The 8201-nt window shown below is 42.5% G+C and overlaps 1 long non-coding RNA gene across 1 annotated transcript; it reads right to left on the bottom strand.

The window, feature by feature from the left end:
- Positions 1–6056: 6056 nt before the first annotated feature.
- Positions 6057–7680, bottom strand: LOC116572191. The gene is made up of 3 exons (XR_004278156.1): positions 7594–7680; positions 7394–7479; positions 6057–6138 (listed from the first exon to the last, which is right to left on the bottom strand). It is a non-coding gene; the product is annotated as an uncharacterized LOC116572191 (long non-coding RNA).
- Positions 7681–8201: the final 521 nt, after the last annotated feature.

Raw genomic sequence — 8201 nt, forward strand, 5'->3', positions numbered from 1 at the left:
TTTTTAGAAACACAATGAAGAATGTTCTTTCCTCCTCTCCTTGCCTTTGTTGTTAAACCAAACTTCTTCCCTCTACTTCCTTCGTTAAGGATTCATGGGAGCCTCAGCAGGAGCTGGGGAGTGGTGTTCTGACAATGTGAGGCCGGAGCACGCAGCTGACCAGGGCCTCTGCAAAGCAGTCATGGGCCCAAGAACTTTTTTATAAAAGATTTTATTTATTCACTTGACAGAGAGAATGAGAGAGCACAAGCAGGCAGGGCAGCAGAGGGAGAGGGAGAAGCAGGCTCCCCGCTGAGCAGGGAGCCTGATGTGGGGCTCGATCCCAGCACTCTGGGATCATGACTCAAGCCGAAGGCAGTCGCTTAACAAACTGAGGCTCCCAGGCGCTCCTTAAGAACTTTTTAAAGAAAACATACAGACTGACATACTGTGTTTCTTTCAGCTGACGATGTGCTAACATCTGTGGGTTCTTTAGGAACTGGGATGTGGGAACTTTCTCGTTGTCCTTAGTGACATCACACATCTATCTCTCCTATCCAAGGCTTGATGGTCTACCTCGAAAGCAGTGTGGCTTATCATGACGCTTGTATTCAATTCAAGTCAGTTCCTGTTGATTGGGAAAAATGTAAAGGAACTCTTCAGTTTGGCCATGGAATAAGTTAATTAGAATCATTAAATAACAAGACAATGTGGTCTCTACCCCTTTGCCCTCAGTAATAATTCTCAATGCCTGACTTAGGTATGCTAGGGGCTTGATGAATTTTTGTTGACTGAATGAGGGAATTGCTCAAGGTCAAGGGGCAGTGCCCCAGTTCAGGCCTCCCTGATGTGTCCCTGGGTCACCACAATATTTTCCCAATGGTGTCCCAGACTCTCCTCCTCTCCCACCCTCGTCTGCTCTCCGCCTTACTTCCACGATAACCTTTATGAACCGAAAGTGTCCTTGTGCCATGACCAAGCCTAAAACAAGTTTTATGACAAGTGTAAACTACTTCAGGGTTCCTCCATGGCTCTTTAGTGCCATCAAGATAAAGTTCATTATGTCATTCACTTATTCACTGAACTGAAGGTCTCCCAAGGCTGTCTTATGAACTGTGCTTGAGTATCTCTAGGGACGGGGATCTTATCATGCACTCATCACGTGTTTAGGTAATTCTGTGGATGAAAGAGCCAAAACTGGACACTAGAACTCCTGTGTATTAATCAGACATCTCCAGAGAAACAGAACTCATAGGTGCATGGATAGATAGAGAAGAGAGGGAGAGAGAGAGAGAGAGAGAGATTTATTAAAGGAACTGGTCATGTAGTATGGAGACAAAGAAGTCCTACAATGTCCTCTCTGTAAGCCAGAGAACCAGGAAAGTCAGTGGTAAACAGCCTGAGTATAAAGGCCAAGGACTGGAAGTATCAATGTCTGAGGGCAGGAGGAGAAGGATGTCTCCACTCAGGCAGAGAAAACAGATTCACCCTTCTTGTTCTAGTCTGGCTCTCAGTGTATTCGATAATGCCCACTCACATGCAGGAGGGCCATCTGCTTTACTCAGTTCACCAACTCAAATGCAAATCTCTTCCAGAAACACCCTCACAGGCACACCCAGAAATAAAGCTTCACCAGCTCTCTAGGCATCCCTTAGCCCCGTCAAGTCGACAACAAAATTAACTAGCATGTCCTGGATCTCTTTCTAGTACTATAGCCTTTCTATCAGGCTGCTGCTCAGTTCTTTTGAGGAACGCCAAGTGGCTGCTGAGGAGTGAAAGGAATTTACTTTCCTGGGGAAAGAGGCTGGGGGAAGGAACACTCAGGAGGTGCAGAGGGAGATCTTCAGGGTCAGAGTGGAGAAACCCTCGTAATCTCTGATTCAGCTGGGATGCGGTTTTCCCAAGGGAGGCGAGAGAGAAGGGAAGGGAGGAAAAAGAATTTAGAGCGGAAACCCCATGTAAATAATTCCTTTACTAATAGTGCTTTAGCATGTAAAGAAGGACACGGTTTTAGTACTCTCTTAGGAAACTATTTTGGGTGGTACTTCTGAACTAGGCTGAGAGAGAAACCCCAAAGTCTGAGGTTCTCAGGAGGGAATATTGCAACTTTTTGTCCTAAAGTTATGGGGGAAAAATCATCAAATAGACATTCATTGGGTGAGCAATGAACCCAGACTCTGTTAATTTTTTTTTAAAAGATTTTATTTATTTATTTGACAGACAGAGATCACAGGTAGGCAGAGATCACAAGTCGGGCTCTGCTCCCTGCTGAGCAGAGCCCGATGTGGGGCCCATCCCAGGACCCTAAGATCATGACCTGAGCTGAAGGCAGAAGTTTTAACCCACTGAGCCACCCAGGCGCCCCAGGCTCTGTGCTAATTTGAATAAACATTCTCTCAGTGCATCTGTCTTACTTTTTACAATAACTGTGTGATGTGGGGACAATGATTCCCTCTTCATAGATGGAGAAACTGGACTGAATCTAAGTACTTTCTTTGCTTAAGTTTTCACAGTAAGTGACTGGGGAAGAAATAAGTCCAGACCCCAAGACTCAATGAAAATTAAAGAGCTTTTCCTATTCAGAGTCTCCTTTGCATGGATGTCTGCAGAAAACACAGACTTGGGCTCCCATGACCTTTTTAAGGCATTCCTGGAGTCAACATGGGGTCTGGTGAACTGCTGGAGAGTCGGAAAAGGGAGAGTCAGGGTGTCTGTGTGGCTCAGTTGGTTAAGCAACTGCCTTCGGCTCAGGTCATGATCCAGGAGTCCCAGGATCGTGTCTCGCGTCGGGATCCCAGCTCCATGGGGAGTCTACCTCTCTGTCTGGGACATTCTGCCCTCTCATGTTCTCTCTCACTCTCTCTCTCAAATAAATAAATAATTTTTTTTTTTAAAGGGAGAGTCATTTTCTTAATTACTTAATCTTTACCATTGTAATGGTATAGAAACGTGTGGTAGGCTGAAAGGAAAATGCTTGTGAACTGAACAGGACTGGAGAGCTATGGAGAGGAGGAGGAGGGAAGGAGGCTGCCAGAACTCTGTGGAGGAAGCCTCTTCCGTTTTCTAGAGTAGGATGATAGGAAAGGTCCTTAGGCCCACCCCTCCATCATGGCCAGGGCCGGCTGGGGACACAGCCTTGTTTCCTGGTGGCAGAAGAGAGCCAGAACTTTTTGTTCACCTGGAAAGGAGGAGAAATCTGTTCTTGCCGTGTCCACTTTCATTTATTCATTTGCTTGTTCGTGCAACAAGTGTTTGTTGAACATCTATTATGTGATGTATACTTGTCTTTCCTCTTTAGTGTACAGTAATTTGTTGTTTTCCTTTATCAAACTAAAACTGGTGGCACCCATTCTTTTCTGGGTCTCTGGAATCATACAGTAGAAGTTGTCTGGTTATCTCTTGGTGTAACGAAATATTCTAAAACGTAGTAGCTTAAAACAAATGTTTATTGTTATCACTCATAATTTTGTGAGTTGACTATGCTTAGCTGGGTCATTCTCATTTAGAGTCTCTTAGGAATTTGCAGTCAAGTGGCAACTGGGCCTGGAGTCATCTGAAGACTTGAATGAGCTGCCATCCAAGATGGCTCATTTGCATGGCTGGCAGTAGATGCTGTGGGCTGGGAGCTCACATGAGACTGTTGACTGTAGAGTCTACACGTGTCCTTTGTCTTGGACTTCTTACAATATAGTGATGGCAGGCTTCCCAGGGGAAGCATCCCAAGAGCAAGAATTAAAAGAATTCCAGGAGGAAGCTGAAAGTCTTCTTATAACCTAGCCCAGAAGTCCCAGAACATCAGGCCTGCTGTATTCTCTTGTCGAGGATCACTAAAGATGGCCCCTTTTCAAGGGGTGGGAGCCAGACTCTGCCTCTTCCTTTGAGGCACAGTATGATAGTAAAGGGAGGGCAGAATTGTTTGGGGCCATCATTTAAGACTAACTACCACAGTTTGCTTTCGGGCTACAAAAATTCATGTCCTTGCCATATGCATGCTACATGCCTATGGCAATGTACTCCAATGACTCCCTCCAATGACTCAAAAGTTTTATCCCATTTCAGCATTAGCTCCATTTGTTATCAAAATCAGGCCCCAGGTGTAAATTAAGCTCCTCAGTTGTTATCAGACCATATTGACCTGGAGGAGGGGAGATACCCACTTCCGGCCTATTCTGGATATCCTGTCTCTCTTTGAGGGAGAAAAAACCCTGAGAGATGCTTTTGGAGCTCATAGTCCAGAGGCACAGACTCACTAAAATACCAAAACCTAATTATAAGACTGGAGAATGCTTCTCCCCACCCTCCCTACCTCACCACAATGCTACTAAAGGCATTTTATCTAGTACGTCATGTGTGGTTATTAAGAAAACTTTGCAAGGCATACTAAAAAGCAAAAAACACAATTTGAAGAGACATGGCAAGTATCAGAACAAGATATGACTGGGATGCTGGAATGCAAAACAGCTATGATGAATACGCTAAGGTCTCTAATAGATGAAGTAGATGGCATGCAAGAACAGATGGGTGATGCAAGCAGAGAGATGGAGATCCTGAGAAAGAACCAAAAGAAACACCGGAGATCAAAAACACTGTAATAGATGGGGCACCTGGCCTGTTCACTCAGAAGAACATGTGACTTCGTACACCCCAAAGTTTATAGCAGCAATGTCCACAATGGCCAAACTATGGAAGGAGACTCGATGTCCATCAACAGATGAGTGGATAAAGAAGATGTGGTATATATATATATGATGGAATCTTAGGCAGCCATCAAAAAACCAAAATCTTTACATTTGCAACAACGTGGATGGAGCTAGAGGGTATTATGCTAAGTCAGTCAGAGAAAGACAATTATCATATGATTTCACTGATATGAGGGATTTGAGAAACAAGACAGAGGATCAAAAGGGAAGGAAGGGAAAAATAAAACAAGATAAAACCAGAGAGGGAGACATACTATAAGAGACTCTTAATCTCAGGGAAAAAACTGAGCATTGCTGGAGGGGAAGGGGATGGGAAGGATAGGGTGGCTGGGTCATGGACACTGGGGAAGGTATTGCTGTGGTGAACACTGTGAATTGTGTAAGACTGATGAGTCACAGACCTGTACCCCTGAAACAAATAATACATTATATGTTAATGAAAAAAAAGAGGAGCATGTGACTCTTGATCTCAGGATTGTGAGTTCAAGCCCCCTGTTGGGTATAGAGATTATTTAAATAAATAAATAAACTTAAAAAAAAAAAACCCCACTGTAATAGAAATGATGAATATTTGATGAGCTTAGTAATAGACTAGACATGACTAAGGAAAGAATCTTTGAGCATGAAAGCATGTCAAGAGAATTTCTCAAACTGAAAAGCAAAGGGTACAAAGACAAAAAAAAAAAAATCCCCAAGATTGTGGGACAATTGCAAAAGCATAAGCATCATGGGAATGCCACAAGGAGAAGAAAGAGAGAAAGGAAGAGAAGAAATAGTTGGAACAATAATGACTGGGAATTTTCCCAAGATAATGCCAGGAACCAAACCACAGATCCACGAAACTCAGGGAACACCAAGCAGAGGAAATGCCATGAAACTACGTCTAGGCATATCACTGTCAAACTACAGAAAGTCAAAGAAAAAATCCCAAAAGGAGTCAAAGGGAAAAACTACTCTAATGACAATGACATCTGACCTCTCAGAAATGATGCAAACAAGAAGAGAGAGGAGTGAAATATTTAAAGCGGTGGGAGGGAAAAACCCCACCAATCTAGAATTCTGTACCCTGCAAAGTTATTCCTCAAAAGTGAAAAAGAGATAAATTTTCTCATACAAACAAAAGTTAAGGGGATTTGTTGCCAACAGACCCTCCTGGCAAGAAATGTTATAAGAAGTTCTTTAGAGAGAAAGAAAGTGATATAGGTTAGAAACTTGGATCTGAAAAGAAGGAAGAGCAAAGAAGGAATAGTGAAGGTAAAATAAAAACTTCATTTTTTCAGGCGCCATGGTGCCTCAGCTGGTTAAACGTCTGCCTTTGGCTCAGGTCATGATCCCAGGGTCCTGGGATTGAGCCCCACATCTGGCTTCCTGCTCAGAGGGGAGTCTGCTTCTCCCTTTTCTTCTGCCTGCCATCCTCCTTGCTTGTGGTTGCACATGTGGGCTTTCTCTTTCTCTCTCTCTGTGTCAAACAAATAAATAAAATCTTTTAAGAAAACTTAAATTTTTTTTATTCTTAATTGATCTATCACATAACAGTTTGCTCAAAATAATAACAGTAGTAATGCATGTGATTATGTATGCTTTGTGTGTGTATATATACCCACACATACACAAATAAATATACAAAAGGGAATATATACAAATAAGTGTACACAACATGTATATGTGTATATATATGTATATATATATATATACTCACTTTTGTAATAAGTGAAATGAATGACAGCAATGATACAAGGGATGAGAGGGAGGAATTGGGATTATTTTGTTATTATAAGATAGATTTGAATTAGTCATAAGTCATACTTTGAATTTAAAAGTAGATTTGAATTAGTCACAAATGTATGTTGCAAACTCTAGGACAACTACTAAAAAACTAAACACAAAAAGCATAACTGATATGCTAAGAAATGAGAGAAAACGGAATCATACAAATGCTCAATTCACATGTTAAAAAAATGAATTTAGACACAGACCTTATGCCTGTCACAAAAATTAACTAAAGAGGATACATAGACTGGAATGTAAAATGCAAAGCTGTATAGTCTCTTGAGGAGAACACAGGAGAAAACCTAGAGGATCTTGGGTTTGGCACTGATTTTTTAGATACAACACCAAACAATCCATTACAAAAAGAATTGATCAAACGGACTTCACTAATATAAAAAACTTCTGCTCTGCAAAGTGAGCATATAAGCCACAGACGGGGAGAAAATATTTGGAAAAACCATGTCTGATCAAGGATTCTGATCCAAAATATGCAAAGAACTCTTAAAACCGCAATTAAAAAATAAAGCAACCTGATTCCAAAATGGGCCAAAGATCTTAACAGACACCTCACTAAAAAAGATACACAGATGGCAAATAAGCCCATGGAAAGATACTCCACATCGTATGTCATCAGGGAAATGCAAATGAAAACAATGAGCTCTATTAGAGCTCATTGCCTATTAGAATGGCCCGCATCCAGAACACTGAGAACACCAAATACTGGCGAGAATGTCCAGCAAGGGAGACTCTCCTTTATTGCTGGTGAGGGTGAAAAAGGGCATAGTCACTTTGGAAAACAGTCTGGCACTTTCTTCCACAACTAAACCCACTCTTAGCAGGAGATCCAGCCGTCTTGCTTCTTACTGTTTACCCAGAGGCATTGAAAACTTGGGTCTACACAAGACCTGTACCATGGTGTTCATAGCAGGTTTATTCATAATTACCAAAACTTGGAGGCAGCCAAGATGTCCTTCAGCGGGTGATTGGATAAGTAAACTGGCACGTCCACACAATGGAACATTATGCAGTGCTAAAAAAAAAAAAAGTGAGCTGTCAAGCCTTGGAAAGATATGGAGAAATCTTAAATGTACATTCCTAATTAAGAGAAGCCAATCCGAAAGGCTACAGACTATATGATGCCGACTCTATGACATCTGGGAAAGGCCAAATCATAGACATTAAAACAGTAGAAAGCTCAGTGGTTGCCCAGAGTTGGGGGCAGGGAATGAATCCATGGAACACAGAGGAATTTTAGGGCAGGTGAACTGTTCTGCGGGATACTGTAGTCGCGGAGACGTGTCACAATACATTTGTTAAAACCCATAGCACGTACCTAGAGCGAACCCTCGTGTAAGCAATGGACTTGGGTCACAGTGATGCGTCGATGTGGGTTCCTTATTGTAACAATTGTCCCACCCTGAGGGGGGTGTTGATAGTGGGGGAGGCTGTGTATATTGGGGGCAGAGATCCATGGGAACTCTCTGTGTTCCTAACACTGTGCTAAAAATTAAAGTTTTTAAAAGAGTTTCTTTTTAGTTCATTTTTCTCTTTGCTCTCTCTGTGGATACCTTGTCAAAAGTTGGGTCTTGCCACCTGCAGCCGGGAAACCTTCATAGTCGAGCCCAGCAGTTCATGAAGTACGATTCCCACGAAGTGTCACTGAAGCTCCCAGCGTCGCCGACTTCCCACCCCTGTCTGAGAGCAGAAGAGCTCCTTCTCTGTGCTCTTCCTCCCTGTCTGTCAAGCCTTCTC

The sequence above is a fragment of the Mustela erminea genome, chromosome 13, assembly GCF_009829155.1.
Source record: "Mustela erminea isolate mMusErm1 chromosome 13, mMusErm1.Pri, whole genome shotgun sequence".
NCBI lineage: Eukaryota > Metazoa > Chordata > Mammalia > Carnivora > Mustelidae > Mustela > Mustela erminea.